Genomic DNA, 17340 nt, shown 5'->3' on the forward strand with positions numbered 1-17340 from the left:
AGTCTTACCATAGCTGCCACCCTTACCATAGCTGCCAGTCTTACAATACACACCATAACTATAGCACATGTCAACAACACACCCATGCAGCAGACTGACGCAGTAAGGTCACCCATCAGGCACTCAAAGTTGTCAAACAAGTGGGAACTGCAGAAAAAAACCCGAGAAAGAGTCAAACGAACCTTTCACTTCGAGGAAAACAAGGTTGTTATACATCCAAGTCTCTGGTACGGCCCGAGAAACATCGTACGCGCCTCAAGAGTAACACAACAAACCAGACATGACAAGGCTGTGCTCATCGGAAAGTTATCATTCCAGACCTGGGGCCAGTTTCACGAAGCAGTTACGCAAGTACTCACGAACCTGTCCATCTTTTCTCAATCTTTGGCGGCTTTGTTTACAATTATTAAAGAGTTAATGAGCTCCGAAGCACCAGGAGGCTGTTTATAACAATAACAACAGTTGATTGGCAAGTTTTTCATCCCTTCAGGGATATAAAACCATGGAACCGCCTACCCGCCGAAGCCGTAAATGCCAAGACATTACTGCAGTTTAAAAAGGAATTGGAAAAATTCCTTAGGACAAAACGTTGGGAACTTTTGACAATCCGCCGGCTTTCTGTCCCAGTCATGGCCACTAAATAGTGGACCCTCATGTAAATATGGCGCATGGAAGAGATATGCGATAGACTAAGAGCTTGGATATGAGGACTGGGAGGTGGGATATGAGGACAAGGAGCTGGGATACGAAGACAAGGAGCTGGGATACGAGGACAAGGAGCTGGGATACGAAGACAAGGAGCTGGGATATGAGGACAGGGAGCTGGGATATGAGGACAAGGAGCTGGGATATGAGGACAAGGAGCTGGGGTATGAGGACAGGGAGCTGGGATATGAGGACAAGGAGCTGGGATATGATGACAAGGAGCTGGGGTATGAGGACAAGGAGCTGGGGTATGAGGACAAGGATCTGGGATATGAGGACAAAGAGCTGGGATATGAGGACAAGGAGCTGGGGTATGAGGACAAGGAGCTGGGGTATGAGGACAAGAAGCTGGGGTATGAGGACAAGGAGCTGGGATATGAGGACAAGGAGCTGGGATATGAGGACAAGGAGCTGGGGTATGAGGACAAGGAGCTGGGATATGAGGACAAGGAGCTGGGGTATGAGGACAAGGAGCAGGGGTATGAGGACAAGAAGCTGGGATATGAGGACAAAGAGTTGGGATATGAGGACAAGGAGCTGGGGTATGAGGACAAGGAGCTGGGGTATGAGGACAAGAAGCTGGGGTATGAGGACAAGGAGCTGGGGTATGAGGACAAGGAGCTGGGATATAAGGACAAGGAGCTGGGATATGAGGACAAGAAGCTGGGATATGAGGACAAAGAGCTGGGATATGAGGACAAGGAGCTGGGGTATGAGGACAAGGAGCTGGGGTATGAGGACAAGGAGCTGGGGTATGAGGACAAGGAGCTGGGGTATGAGGACAAGGAGCTGGGGTATGAGGACAAGGAGCTGGGATATGAGGACAAGCAGCTGGGGTATGAGGACAAGGAGCTGGGATATAAGGACAAGGAGCTGGGATATGAGGACAAGGAGCTGGGGTATGAGGACAAGGAGCTGGGATATAAGGACAAGGAGCTGGGATATGAGGACAAGGAGCTGGGGTACGAGGACAAGGAGCTGGGATACGAGGACTGGGAGCTGGGATATGAGGACTGGGAGCTGGGATGCGAGGACAAGGAGCTGGGATACGAGGACAAGGAGCTGGGATACGAGGACTGGGAGCTGGGATACGAGGACTGGGAGCTGGGATACGAGGACAAGGAGCTGGGATATGAGGAAAAGGAGCTGGGATATGAGGACAAGGAACTGGGATACGAGGACAAGGAGCTGGGATACGAGGACAAGGAGCTGGGATACGAGGACAAGGAGCTGGGATACGAGGACAAGGAGCTGGGATACGAGGACAAGGAACTGGGATATGAGGACAAGGAGCTGGGATACGAGGACAAGGAGCTGGGATACGAGGACAAGGAGCTGGGATACGAGGACAAGGAGCTGGGATATGAGGACAAGGAGCTGGGATATGAGGACAAGGAGCTGGGATTCGAAGACAAGGAACTGGGATACGAGGACAAGGAGCTGGGATACGAGGACAAGGAGCTGGGATACGAGGACAAGGAGCTGGGATATGAGGACAAGGAGCTGGGATATGAGGACAAGGAGCTGGGATATGAGGACAAGGAGCTGGGATATGAGGACAAGGAGCTGGGATATGAGGACAAGGAGCTGGGGTACGAGGACAAGGAGCTGGGGTACGAGGACAAGGAGCTGGGATATGAGGACAAGGAGCTGGGATATGAGGACAAGGAGCTGGGATACGAGGACAAGGAGCTGGGATACGAGGACAAGGAGCTGGGATACGATGACAAGGAGCTGGGATATGAGGACAAGGAGCTGGGATATGAGGACAAGGAGCTGGGATACGAGGACTGGGAGCTGGGATACGAGGACAAGGAGCTGGGATATGAGGAAAAGGAGCTGGGATATGAGGACAAGGAGCTGGGATACGAGGACAAGGAACTGGGATACGAGGACAAGGAGCTGGGATACGAGGACAAGGAGCTGGGATACGAGGACAAGGAGCTGGGATACGAGGACAAGGAACTGGGATACGAGGACAAGGAGCTGGGATACGAGGACAAGGAGCTGGGATACGAGGACAAGGAGCTGGGATATGAGGACAAGGAGCTGGGATACGAGGACAAGGAGCTGGGATACGAGGACAAAGAGCTGGGACACGAGGACAAAGAGCTGGGACACGAGGACAAAGAGCTGGGACACGAGGACAAGGAGCTTTGAACCCTCGGGGATCGAACTCGGACCGTGCAAGAAGCCCCTCGCCTGTCTAACCACGTAGCGGAGTATAGCCTCTGTCTGCTATGTGTCGAAAGCTCCCAGGTTCGAATCCCGCGGTAGAACAAAGACGCTTGGGCACGCATCCTTCCACCTGATGCACCTATTCAACTAGCACTATACATGCACCTAGGTGCCAGCTAACTGTTGTGGGTTGCATCTTGGGGGGGAGGAACGTCAGTAGTTGATATAGCACTAAAGAGGTACACCCATAAGCCTAAGTACCCGGCTAACTGTCCCCCAAACAATTATTGAAATTTTGCAATTGCAAGGGGAGGGGGGTGAGTAAGGTCTGTAGTGGACCTTAACAAGTCCCTTTGGTCTGTAGTGGACCCTTATCAAGTCCCTTTGGTCTGTAGTGGACCCTTATCAAGTCCCTCCGGTCTGTAGTGGACCCTTATCAAGTTCCTCAGGTCTGTAGTGGACCCTTATCAAGTCCCTTTGGTCTGTAGTGGACCCTTATCAAGTCCCTCCGGTCTGTAGTGGACCTTTATCAAGTCCCTCAGGTCTGTAGTGGACGATTATCAAGTCCTCAGGTCTGTAGTGGACCCTTAACAAGTCCCTCTGGTCTGTAGTGGACCCTTATCAAGTCCCTCTGGTCTGTAGTGGACCCTTATCAAGTCCCTCAGGTCTGTAGTGGACCTTTATCAAGTCCCTCAGGTCTGTAGTGGACCCTTATCAAGTCCCTCAGGTCCGTAGAACAACGGACCGTCATTTTGATAATCATCGCTAACAGCGATGAATCCACGTGATGGAGCTGGTGCAGGAGACATGATCCTGTGCTACAAAATCCCCCAAAATATGTGCCTAAACCATTCAACTTCACCATGATAATCACTGCTATCATCTTATATCATAGTTGTTATACTGAACGCATATTTTTACTGCATTATACCTTGAAATAATCCTCAAATTATGCTACAATGTACCTCTTGATATCCCTCAAATTTTAGTATAGTATACCCACTAATCTTCGTCAAATTTTCTTACTTAAAATCATCTGTTTGGTCAAGGACACGTCCGAAATGCTATGCTGGCTAGTGGCTTTGCAGGAATGTAAAAAAAAAAACTCAATATGTACTCTCATAAACCCAACGTGCCTTCATGTATATATATATATATATATAAATAAATACATATATGATGGAGTGTGGTGGTGGTGGTGGAGCTAAGCCCCAGGGGAGACTATTGACCTCGGGGCGGCGGGTTCACTCGCACTCGGACGCCGCCACTGCTGGCCCTCGAAGGTCATAAGCCTGGGGGCCCCTGGGCCCCTTGGCCCTGGGGTCCCTGGGCCCCCTTGGCCCTGGGGGTCCCTGGGGCCCTGTCCTCTCACTTAATCCACCAATCCGTTCAAAAATCCAACGTTTTAGTGCAAATTAAGGCGTCGAAATATTTACGTTTTCTATGCCTCGACGAGATAGGTGGTTTGCTTCGGTTGCTTCTTGGGTATGAGGACAAGGAGCTGGGATATGAGGCCAAGGAGCTGGGGTATGAGGACAAGGAGCTGGGGTATGAGGACAAGGAGCTGGGGTATGAGGACAAGGAGCTGGGGTATGAGGACAAGGAGCTGGGGTATGAGGACAAGGAGCTGGGGTATGAGGCCAAGGAGCTGGGGTATGAGGCCAAGGAGCTGGGGTATGAGGACAAGGAGCTGGGATATGAGGACAAGGAGCTGGGGTATGAGGACAAAGAGCTGGGGTATGAGGCCAAGGAGCTGGGGTATGAGGCCAAGGAGCTGGGGTATGAGGACAAAGAGCTGGGGTATGAGGCCAAGGAGCTGGGGTATGAGGACAAGGAGCTGGGGTATGAGGACAAGGAGCTGGGGTATGAGGACAAGGAGCTGGGATATGAGGACAAGGAGCTGGGGTATGAGGACAAGGAGCTGGGGTATGAGGACAAGGAGCTGGGGTATGAGGACAAGGAGCTGGGGTATGAGGACAAGGAGCTGGGGTATGAGGACAAGGAGCTGGGGTATGAGGACAAGGAGCTGGGGTATGAGGACAAGGAGCTGGGATATGAGGACAAGGAGCTGGGGTATGAGGACAAGGAGCTGGGGTATGAGGACAAGGAGCTGGGGTATGAGGACAAAGAGCTGGGGTATGAGGACAAAGAGCTGGGGTATGAGGACAAAGAGCTGGGCTATGAGGACAAGGAGCTGGGGTATGAGGCCAAGGAGCTGGGATATGAGGCCAAGGAGCTGGGGTATGAGGACAAGGAGCTGGGGTATGAGGACAAGGAGCTGGGATATGAGGACAAGGAGCTGGGGTATGAGGACAAAGAGCTGGGGTATGAGGACAAGGAGCTGGGGTATGAGGACAAGGAGCTGGGATATGAGGACAAGAAGCTGGAGTATGAGGACAAGGAGCTGGGATATAAGAACAAGGAGCTGGGGTATGAGGACAAGGAGCTGGGATATAAGAACAAGGAGCTGGGATATGAGGACAGGAAGCTGGAGTATGAGGCCAAGGAGCTGGAGTATTAGCACAAGTAACTGGAGTATGAGACCTCTAGCTTGATTCAGTACCTCATACTAGTGATGAATGAGCCATCTCGCCAGTGATGAATGAGAGGGAGCCCCTCACCTTCGATGCTTAAACACAAGAGGTTTACACAAGCACAAACAGCTGACTCATGTCAACAGACACAGGCAACTCACGCAGGCAAACACAATGGGTGTAGAGAAGCAAGACTGGCCTCCACTCCCACCTCGGAACTCCACCTTCACCACACACAGGACGGCCACCAAACTGCACGCTCATTCCACCCAGGTGAATATTTCCTCAGGGGCACCTCACACGTGTGGAAGATCTTGCTGCTCTCTTAAAGGCGAGGAATATCTTGCTGGTAACTTACATGGAAGAAGTTGGTAGGTTACTTACAGGGAAGTATGGGCTTTTTAAGTGTGGGAGTTTCTTCCTTGGTAGGGGTAGTTTCTGCCTCTGTGGGGCAGTATCTTCTTCAGTGGCCTGCACAGGGGCAAGAACTCCTCAGGCTCACAGTTTCTGATGACAGTCACAGACATTACAAAGTACTAAACACTTTATTAACATTTAGTCTATGTAAGTCTCGGCATTCAAGGTCTGTCGCACTTTTATAAATACTGGGACTACGTCAGCCTTTTTCCGGAAGTCTGGGGGATTTCCAGTCTTAAATGTTTTATTGAAAATATGAGTTAGGTAGCAAAGCAGCTGTGAAGCATTCTTCAGTAGCCATGGTGATACTAAGTCTGTTTTTAATCTCTTCTACCGAGACTATGTCATCCAGTGTTTCCTCTAACCTTTCATCTGACAACTCTGGAGCTTCGCGTTGGTTCCTTTGTTAAGACCTTAAATAGTTTGTCGAGTTCCTCACTTATTTCCTTGTCGTTTTCTGTGAGAATTCCTCCTGGTTCTTAAAACTAGTCACATGACTTAGTTACATAAGAACAAGTCAAACGATACCTATCAACACTCACCCATTTAATAATTTCTTGTGTCGGGGGACAGGCAGCCAGAGTGTATTCATACTAGTTAGGCTTTGAAAATAGATTTAGAGAAGCAATAGGAAATATGAGGAGAACACGGATAACAATCTTAAATGTTCTAGCATCTAAACATTCACATTATTATACTAAACTACTACATATAGACTCCATAGATAGTGAGACATTACCAATGGATTTACAAACGGCAACTGAACTTAATACTTTCTTTTCATCAATTGGTGCTAACTTTTATTTTTACTTTTTTTTGTATATATATATATATATATATATATATATATATATATATATATATATATATATATATATGTCGTACCTAGTAGCCAGAACGCACTTCTGAGCCTACTATGCAAGGCTCGATTTGCCTAATAAGCCAAGTTTTCATGAATTAATTGCTTTTCGACTACCTAACCTACCTAACCTAACTTTTTTGGCTACCTAACCTAACCTATAAAGATAGGTTAGGTTAAGTTAGGTAGGGTTGGTTAGGTTCGGTCATATATCTACGTCAATTTTAACTCCAATAAAAAGAAATTGAACTCATACATAATGAAATGGGTAGCTTTATCATTTCATGAGAAAAAAATTAGAGAAAATATATTAATTCAGGAAAACTTGGCTTATTAGGCAAATCGGGCCTTGCATAGTAGGCCAAAAAGTGCGTTCTGGCTACTAGGTACGACATATATATATATATATATATATATATATATATATATATATATATATATATATATATATATATATATATATATATATATATATTAGTATATTTTGGTAGCAGTCTTTCCTGTAGACATATATTATTAAATACGACCGAAAAAGTAAGATTAATAATTCTAACACGAATTTTCTCAATCTTTCGTACATTACGCTTCACTGTTGGAGGTAAATCAAAAATCAATTCTCCAAAATTCATTTTTATTTCTAGTCTGACGCGACACGGGCGCGTTTCGTAAATCTTATTACATTTTCAAAGACTTTAGTTCACAAATACACAACTGAATAGAACTTACGTATCTCCGATTTTATATCTACATTTGAGTGAGGTGGAAGGGGTGATGTGGCATTAACACAAGACAGAACAAAATGTGGTATTAATAGGGTATTAATTTCATCAACACAAGACAGAACAAGGGTATTAATAGGGTATTAATTTCATCAACACAAGACAGAACACGAAACAATGGATATTGAATAGAAGTGTTTGTAGAAAGCCTATTGGTCCATATTTCTTGATGCTTCTATATTGGAGCGGAGTCTTGAGGTGGGTAGAATATAGTTGTGCAATAATTGGCTGTTGATTGCTGGTGTTGAACATAAGAACATAAGAACATAAGAACAAAGGTAACTGCAGAAGGCCTATTGGCCCATACGAGGCAGCTCCTATTCTATAACCACCCAATCCCACTCATATACTTGTCCAACCCGTGCTTGAAACAATCGAGGGACCCCACCTCCACAATGTTACGCGGCAATTGGTTCCACAAATCAACAACCCTGTTACTGAACCAGTATTTACCCAAGTCTTTCCTAAATCTAAACTTATCCAATTTATATCCATTGTTTCGTGTTCTGTCCTGTGTTGATACTTTTAATACCCTATTAATATCCCCCCGGTTATGTCCATTCATCCACTTGTAAACCTCTATCATGTCACCCCTAACTCTTCGCCTTTCCAGTGAATGCAACTTAAGCTTTGTTAATCTTTCTTCATATGAAAGATTTCTAATTTGGGGAATTAACTTAGTCATCCTATGCTGGACACGTTCAAGTGAATTTATATCCATTCTATAATATGGCGACCAAAACTGAACTGCATAATCTAAATGGGGCCTAACTAGAGCAAGATATAGCTTGAGAACCACACCAGGTGTCTTGTTACTAACGCTGCGATTAATAAATCCAAGTGTCCGATTTGCCTTATTACGAACATTTATGCATTGATCCTTTTGTTTTAAATTCTTACTAATCATAACTCCCAGATCCCTTTCGCAATCCGACTTCGCAATCACCATCTAGCTCGTATCTTGTAACTCTATCATCATTACCTAACCTCAGAACTTTACATTTATCAGCATTAAACTGCATCTGCCAATCCTTTGACCATTTCAAAACCCTATCTAGATCAACTTGAAGTGATAGTGAGTCCTCCTCCGAATTAATTTCCCTACCGATTTTCGTATCATCGGCAAATTTGCAAATGTTGCTACTCAAACCTGAATCTAAATCATTTATATATATTATAAACAACAGAGGTCCCAGGACAGAGCCTTGAGGCACTCCACTTACAACATTTTCCCACTCTGACTTGATTCCATTTATACTAACTCTCTGTTTCCTTTGGTATAGCCATGCCCTAATCCAGCTTAATATAGCACCCCCAATACCATGAGACTATTTTTTTTTATCAGTCTTTCATGTGGCACTGTATCAAAAGCTTTGCTAAAGTCAAGTTGACTTCTTGATGTGTAGTGCCTCGCAAACGTCAAGCCACCTGCTATCGCTGTATCTATCGATGATTTCTGTGTTGTTTACTAGGATTTCTCTGGCGATGGTTTGGTTGTGGGAAGAGATTATATGTTCCTTAATGGAGCCCTGTTGCTTATGCATCGTTAAACGCCTAGAAAGAGATGTTGTTGTCTTGCCTATATACTGGTTTTTTTGGAGCTTACAGTCCCCAAGTGGGCATTTGAAGGCATAGACGACGTTAATCTCTTTTAAAGCGTTCTGTTTTGTGTCTGGAGAGTTTCTCATGAGTAGCCTACTTGAGCAACACAAATTGTTCGCATTTGCATTTATATTGGTTCGGAGTCTTGAAGTGGGAAGACTTCAAGACTCCGAACCAATATAGAAGCATCAAGAGAAAGTATGGGCCAATAGGCCTTCTGCAGTTACTTCCATTCTTATGATGACCAGACCACACACTAGAAGGTGAAGGGACGACGACGTTTGGGTCCGTCCTGGACCATTCTCAAGTCGATTGTGATGAGGAGGTAGGGACAGGCAATAAATAGGCACGAGAGATGAGGAGCAAAGTAAGGTGTAGTAGAGGGGCTAGTAGTAGGAACTGCAGAGGGCCTATTGGCCCATACGAGGCAGTTCCTATTATAACCACCGACAGAGAAGGAGAAAATAATAAGAGGAAAGCGAGGGAACGTAGGAGAAGACAATGAACAGAAAAAAAGAGAGAAAGAAAGGAAAGAGAAAGAAAGGAAAGAGAAAGAAAGGTAAATGGAAAGGGTAAGCTATGTAAGATCACGTTTGTTAGAAAGATTAGAGCATTTGAGTATATACTGTGAAAGGGAAGAGTCCACAGCAACAAAGCCAGGACTCAAGTTCATGTTGGATAGGTTGTGTATTAGAGCCGATTCAACAAGACGGCGTCTGTGTAGAGGCAGGAAAGATTATTTTGGAGGAAGACCAATCAATGGGATGATTAGAATCCCTCACATGAGAGAAGAGAGCATTGTTAGTGTCTGCAGACTTAACACTTCTCTTGTGTTCTTTAAGTCTGTCATTAAGTGTACGGCCAGTTTCACTAAAGTGTTGGAGAGGACAAGACGAACAGGAAATAGTGTAGACACCAGCAGCAGGAGGAGCAGTGTGAACTAGATTGTTACGAAGTGTGTTAGTTTGTCGCAAGGCGAGTTTAATGTCAAGAGGACGAAAGGTATTGGTAAAAGTTTTGAGTTCAGATATGAAGGGAAGGCAGAGCACAGTGCTACTAGTGTTGGAAGCAGGTTTAAGATGAAAGAAATTTCGTTTAGCTTGAGAGTAGACACAGTTGATGATATGCAAAGGGTAACCAAGGCGAGAGAAAGGTTTGTAGATAAAGGCAATTTCAGAACCAAGAAACCGAGGGTCGCTGAGGTGTAGAGCGCGGAGGAAGAGAGAGACGAGGACACTTTTCTTAACAGAAGGAGGATGGTAGGAAAAGAAGTGAATGTACATGCCACTATGCATGGGTTTGTGGTAGACAGAGAAAGAGAACTCAGACACAGAGCCCAGTAGGCTCAGGAATCTGTACACCAGTTGATTGACGGGTCCAAAGAGCCAAAGCTCAACCCCCGCGAGCACAAATAGGTGAGTACACACAAGAAGCAGTCCGTAACAGCTGTCTAACTCCCCAGGTACCTATTTACTGCTAGGTAACAGGGGGCATCAGGGTGAAAGAAACTCTGCCCATTGTTTCTCGCCGGCGCCGGGAATCGAACCCCGGACCACGGGATTACGTATCCAGCGTGCTGTACACTCAGCCACCAGCCCCACATGTGTGTGTGTGTGTGTGTGTGTGTGTGTGTGTGTGTGTGTGTGTGTGTGTGTGTGGTAAAGGTGTAAGGTACAGAGGCAGACACATGACCTTGAAGCTGGAACAAGATGACCTCCAGTACCACGAGAATCATCATACTGCCAAGTCCACTCCAGTCCCATCAAGCATTTATTCAACCACTTGCGAAACCTGTACATCTTTCCTCAATCATGGAGGTTTTCTTTATATTTATTAAGTGGTTAACGAGCTTGGACCTTAACAACCCAAGTCTATTATTGAATTAAACAATCACGCAGCGCTACGGAGCTGATAACCTGATTATTAGGCCCCCGTCAAGTGTCTAGGGCCCCCCGTCGAGTGTCTAGGGCCCCCCGTCAAGTGTCTAGGACCCTCCGTCAAGTGTCTAGGGCCCCCCGTCAAGTGTCTAGGGCCCCCCGTCAAGTGTCTAGGGCCCCCCGTCGAGTGTCTAGGGCCCCCCGTCAAGTGTCTAGGACCCCCCGTCAAGTGTCTAGGGCCCCCGTCAAGTGTCTAGGGGCCCCGTCAAGTGTCTAGGGGCCCCCGTCAAGTGTCTAGGACCCCCCGTCAAGTGTCTAGGGCCCCCCGTCAAGTGTCTAGGGCCCCCGTCAAGTGTCTAGGGGCCCCCGTCAAGTGTCTAGGGCCCCCCGTCAAGTGTCTAGGACCCCCCGTCAAGTGTCTAGGGCCCCCCCGTCAAGTGTCTAGGGCCCCCGTCAAGTGTCTAGGGTACCCCCGTCAAGTGTCTAGGACCCCCCCGTCAAGTGTCTAGGGCCCCCCCGTCAAGTGTCTAGGGCCCCCGTCAAGTGTCTAGGGGCCCCCCGTCAAGTGTCTAGACCGCCCCGTCAAGTGTCTAGGCCGCCCCGTCAAGTGTCTAGGCCGCCCCGTCAAGTGTCTGGACCGCCCCGTCAAGTATCTAGGGTACCCCCGTCAAGTGTCTAGGGCCCCCCGTCAAGTGTCTAGGGCCCCCCGTCAAGTGTCTAGGCCGCCCCGTCAAGTGTCTGGACCGCCCCGTCAAGTGTCTAGGGTACCCCCCGTCAAGTGTCTAGGGTACCCCCGTCAAGTGTCTAGGGTACCCCCGTCAAGTGTCTAGGGCCTCCCGTCAAGTGTCTAGGGTATCCCCGTCAAGTGTCTAGGGTAACCCCGTCAAGTGTCTAGGGCCCCCCGTCAAGTGTCTAGAGACCACCGTCAAGTGTCTAGGGTACCCCCGTCAAGTGTCTAGAGACCACCGTCAAGTGTCTAGGGTATCCCCGTCAAGTGTCTAGGGTAACCCCGTCAAGTGTCTAGGGCCCCCCGTCCAGTGTCTAGAGACCACCGTCAAGTGTCTAGGGACCCCCCGTCAAGTGTCTAAGGCCCCCCGTCCAGTGTCTAGAGACCACCGTCAAGTGTCTAGGGACCCCCCGTCAAGTGTCTAGGGACCCCCCTCCCCCGTCAAGTGTCTAGAGACCACCGTCAAGTGTCTAGGGCCCCCCGTCCAGTGTCTAGAGACCACCGTCAAGTGTCTAGGGACCCCCCGTCAAGTGTCTAGGGTAACCCCGTCAAGTGTCTAGGGCCCCCCGTCCAGTGTCTAGAGACCACCGTCAAGTGTCTAGAGACCACCGTCAAGTGTCTAGAGACCACCGTCAAGTGTCTAGGGACCCCCGTCCAGTGTCTAGAGACCACCGCCAAGTGTCTAGGGACCCCCCGTCAAGTGTCTAGGGACCCCCCTCCCCCGTCAAGGGTCTAGAGACCACCGTCAACTATCCCGTCGTGAGATACATAACTATCTACCCCCCCCCCCCCCCCATCTGGTGTATGTTAAGAGATCTTGGGCGATGACGTCATACCCTACCCAGCTACCAACTGTGGTGTATAACATTATACACCTGTATGGTGTATGATGGATGTACAAGTCATGGTGTATCCTAGTGTACTGCTGTGTTGTGTATCCTAGTGTACTGCCGTGTTGTGTATCCTAGTGTACTGCTGTGTTGTGTATCCTAGTGTACTGCCGTGTTGTGTATCCTAGTGTACTGCTGTGTTGTGTATCCTAGTGTACTGCTGTGTTGTGTATCCTAGTGTACTGCCGTGTTGTGTATCCTAGTGTACTGCCGTGTTGTGTATCCTAGTGTACTGCTGTGTTGTGTATCCTAGTGTACTGCTGTGTTGTGTATCCTAGTGTACTGCCGTGTTGTGTATCCTAGTGTACTGCCGTGTTGTGTATCCTAGTGTACTGCTGTGTTGTCTATCCTAGTGTACTGCCGTGTTGTGTATCCTAGTGTACTGCTGTGTTGTGTATCCTAGTGTACTGCCGTGTTGTGTATCCTAGTGTACTGCCGTGTTGTGTATCCTAGTGTACTGCCGTGTTGTCTATCCTAGTGTACTGCCGTGTTGTGTATCCTAGTGTACTGCTGTGTTGTGTATCCTAGTGTACTGCCGTGTTGTGTATCCTAGTGTACTGCTGTGTTGTCTATCCTAGTGTACTGCCGTGTTGTGTATCCTAGTGTACTGCCGTGTTGTGTATCCTAGTGTACTGCCGTGTTGTGTATCCTAGTGTACTGCCGTGTTGTGTATCCTAGTGTACTGCCGTGTTGTGTATCCTAGTGTACTGCCGTGTTGTCTATCCTAGTGTACTGCCGTGTTGTGTATCCTAGTGTACTGCTGTGTTGTGTATCCTAGTGTACTGCCGTGTTGTGTATCCTAGTGTACTGCTGTGTTGTGTATCCTAGTGTACTGCTGTGTTGTGTATCCTAGTGTACTGCTGTGTTGTGTATCCTAGTGTACTGCCGTGTTGTGTATCCTAGTGTACTGCTGTGTTGTGTATCCTAGTGTACTGCTGTGTTGTGTATCCTAGTGTACTGCCGTGTTGTGTATCCTAGTGTACTGCCGTGTTGTGTATCCTAGTGTACTGCCGTGTTGTGTATCCTAGTGTACTGCCGTGTTGTGTATCCTAGTGTACTGCCGTGTTGTGTATCCTAGTGTACTGCCGTGTTGTGTATCCTAGTGTACTGCCGTGTTGTGTATCCTAGTGTACTGCTGTGTTGTGTATCCTAGTGTACTGCTGTGTTGTGTATCCTAGTGTACTGCTGTGTTGACTTATTACAACCCCATCAGGTGTATGATGACTCCTCAACACTTCTCATGTGTATGATGATTCCTATTCAGTTCTTCCAGGTGTATGATGACCCATGTATAGTTCTTAAAGGAGTATAATAACCCCCAACAACCGTGCCTGGCAACACACACCGACAACACTGCCTGACGTATGATAACCCACAACAGTCCTGCCTGGCGCATGGCAACACACACCGACAACACTGCCTGACGTACGATAACCCCAACAGCCCTGCCTGGCGCATGGCAATAGACACCGACAACACTGCCTGACGTACGATAACCCCAACAGCCCTACCTGACAACAGACACCGACAACACTGCCTGACGTACGATAACCCCTACAGCCCTGCCTGGCGCATGGCAATAGACACCGACAATACTGCTTGACGTACGATAACCCCAACAGCCCTACCTGGCAACAGACACCGACAACACTGCCTGACGTACGATAACCCACAACAGCCCTGCCTGGCACATGACAACACTGCCTGACGTACGATAACCCCTACAGCCCTACCTGGCAACAGACACCGACAACACTGCCTGACGTACGATAACCCCAACAGCCCTACCTGGCAACAGACACCGACAACACTGCCTGACGTACGATAACCCCAACAGCCCTACCTGGCAACAGACACCGACAACACTGCCTGACGTACGATAACCCACAACAGCCCTACCTGGCACATGACAACACTGCCTGACGTACGATAACCCCTACAGCCCTGCCAGGCGCATGCCAAAACCTTATAATACTCCAGCCTTCTACATTGACGTAAGCACCACCTGACTCTGACATGTCTGTCCTATTTCCATTATATAATTTTTGTCTCTACACAGGAAGTTCCTTGAAACCAAAGAATGTTCAATATAAAATATTTTCCCTCTGTTTTTATTTATTACACAACACTGATTATGTTGAAAGTGTTGCATATTCAGATTCAGATGTTTATTCAGGTAAGGTATATACATACAAGTGATGTTACATTAATGGATTGATATATAGATAGAGCTAGTACATACAATGCCTAAAGCCACTATTACGCAATGCGTTTCGGGAAGTCCATATTAAGTCCATCAACCTCTTGGCTGCACAACCTAAGCTCTAATTTATTACGTGAAATTGTTTCATTATAAATAATTTGCATATTTATTTATAGTAATGCAGTCGCTTAACGTAGGCTATTAATACAGAAGCATGTATTTGCTTTAATTACTTGCTCGGCAGGCAAATTATTACGTATATATTAATTGTGGCATGAATGCATGTCCTTGCAATTGTATATTGATTATATGTGTGAGTTTTTGCAACTAGCCAGCCCCGTAATATATTACAAATGTAATATTAATTATGGTTTAATAATGGTTGTGTTTGTGTTGAGGTTTTCAGTTTTAAGATGTGGCCAAATTCACCTCCTTGGACATTACCGGACACACGCACTTATTTCATACTTATTTGCATAATGGTGAATAGTGTTTGTTAGAAACAATGTAATCACTGGTATATGTGGTCTACGCTGACCCTGAAGAGACGGAAACATTGCAAATCCGTTAAGGTACATTATGGGAGGGACTGTATATGTTTATCAATCAAAATGTTCGATAATATGTTGCTTGTGATGTATGTCATATATATACATGTACTGAACGGGATGAGAATAGCCTGAGCTACCTCTTCCCTTTGTTTGTATTTATAACTCAATAAATTGATTTCAATTTAAATTCAATTTCAAATAGGAGTCATATGGCAACATCGGACTCAACCTAAACAGACATTTTTTCTTAAATATTCAGTGTGCTGTGAGACGGGGAGGAGGGAGGTTGTTGGCTGCTGGCTCATACTTTGTCAGTTAAGTATTCTTAGATATTGCCTTGTTAGGACCTGCTTAAGATATCACGCAGTAATACTGGTTTATAGGGAATCTTTGTGCGTTGACGTAAGGTTATGAACCACAATTCTTCAATAGTTTTTGGGCGAATTAATGACGCTACTCTATTTGTACCCCCTGAAGACCCCTAGCAACGTCTGGCTATAATATAGCAGCAACAGCAGTCGGCTCACAAACAATTGTACCCGGGTTCGATTCCCGGGCAGGGCAAGCTAATTGGCCGTGTCACAAGATCTCCGATGTGTACTGCACAGCCTGGTGCAGCCGGTCCTTGCGTGAGCCCTACACCGTAGTGTGCACTTGTGCTCCGTACATGTAGGTATTGAGAGCCTCGGTCAACTTAATGCGTGCACACACACACACACACAGGGGGCCTGGTAGCCTGGTGGATAGCGCGCAGGACTCGTAATTCTGTGGCGCGGGTTCGATTCCCGCACTAGGCAGAAACAAATGGGCAAAGTTTCTTTCACCCTGAATGCCCGTTACCTAGCAGTAAATAGGTACCTGGGAGTTAGTCAGCTGTCATGGGCTGTTTCCTGGGGTGTGTGTGTGTGTGGTGTGGGGGAAAAAAAAGTAGTTAGTAAAATCAGTTGGTTGACAGTTGAGAGGCGGGCCGCAACCCCCGCAAACACAATTAGGTGAATACACACACACACACACACACACACACACACACACACACATTATTAACTAGGTGAATACAAACACACACACACATTAGGCTCAGGAACCTGTACACGAGTTGATTGATCTGTTGAGAGGCGGGACCAAAGAGCCAAAGCTCAACCCCCGCAAGCACAAATAGGTGAGTACACACACACACATTCCTCAATAAGCAGATATGGGGCCCGTGATAGCTGAGTGGACAGCACTCTGGACTCGTAATCCTATGGTCCTAGTTCGATCCCCGGTGATGGCAGAAACAAAATGGGCAATTTCTTTCACCCTGATGCGCCTGTTACCTAGCAGTAAATAGGTACCTGGGAGTTAGACACCTGTTACGGGCTTCTTCCTGTGTGTGTGTGGGTGATTGACAGTTGAGAGGCAGGCCGAAAGAGCAGCGAGCTCAACCCCCTCAAGCACAACTAAGTGAATAAACACACACACACAGGGGGGAGGGGGCCCGACCGAGCGGACAGCACGCTGGACACATGATCCTGTGGTCCCGGGTTCAATCCCGGGCGCTGGCGAGAAACAATGGACAGAGTTTCTTTCACCCTATGCCCCTGTTACCTAGCAGTAAATAGGTACCTGGGAGTTAGTCAGCTGTCACGGGCTGCTTCCTGGTGTGTGTGTGTGGGGGGGGGAACAGTAGTTAGAAATGGCTGATTGACAGTTGAGAGGCGGGCAGAAAGAGTAGAGTTCAACCCCCGCAAGCACAACTAGGTGAATACACACACAGGCAAAAAAAAGAGAGGTGTGGGCAGACTGCTTATTTTTGGATTGTCAGAAAGCCTTTGACACAGACTAGTGCACAAGCTGGAGATGCAGGCTGGAGTGAAAGGGAAGGTACTCGACTGGATAAGGGAGTACCTAAGCAACAGAAGACAGTGAGTCACTGTGAGGGGAAAGGTCTCCGAGTGGCAAGGCGTTATCAGTGGAGTCCCACACTGACCAGTCCTTGGTTCAATACTGTTTCTGATATATGTAAATGATCTCCCAGA

The 17340-nt window shown here is 47.3% G+C and overlaps 2 protein-coding genes across 2 annotated transcripts in view; one reads left to right on the plus strand and one right to left on the minus strand.

Moving 5' to 3' along the window:
• Window positions 1-17340, minus strand: part of LOC123757457 (uncharacterized) — a 60363-nt gene that overhangs the window by 26089 nt on the left and 16934 nt on the right. The window lies entirely within an intron of this gene.
• The window catches only part of LOC138366404 (uncharacterized protein PF3D7_1120000-like), a 28362-nt gene that overhangs the window by 9790 nt on the left and 1232 nt on the right, over window positions 1-17340 (plus strand). The gene's annotated exons all lie outside the window — the stretch shown is intronic.

Source organism: Procambarus clarkii, chromosome 19, assembly GCF_040958095.1.
Source record: "Procambarus clarkii isolate CNS0578487 chromosome 19, FALCON_Pclarkii_2.0, whole genome shotgun sequence".
Classification (NCBI taxonomy): domain Eukaryota; kingdom Metazoa; phylum Arthropoda; class Malacostraca; order Decapoda; family Cambaridae; genus Procambarus; species Procambarus clarkii.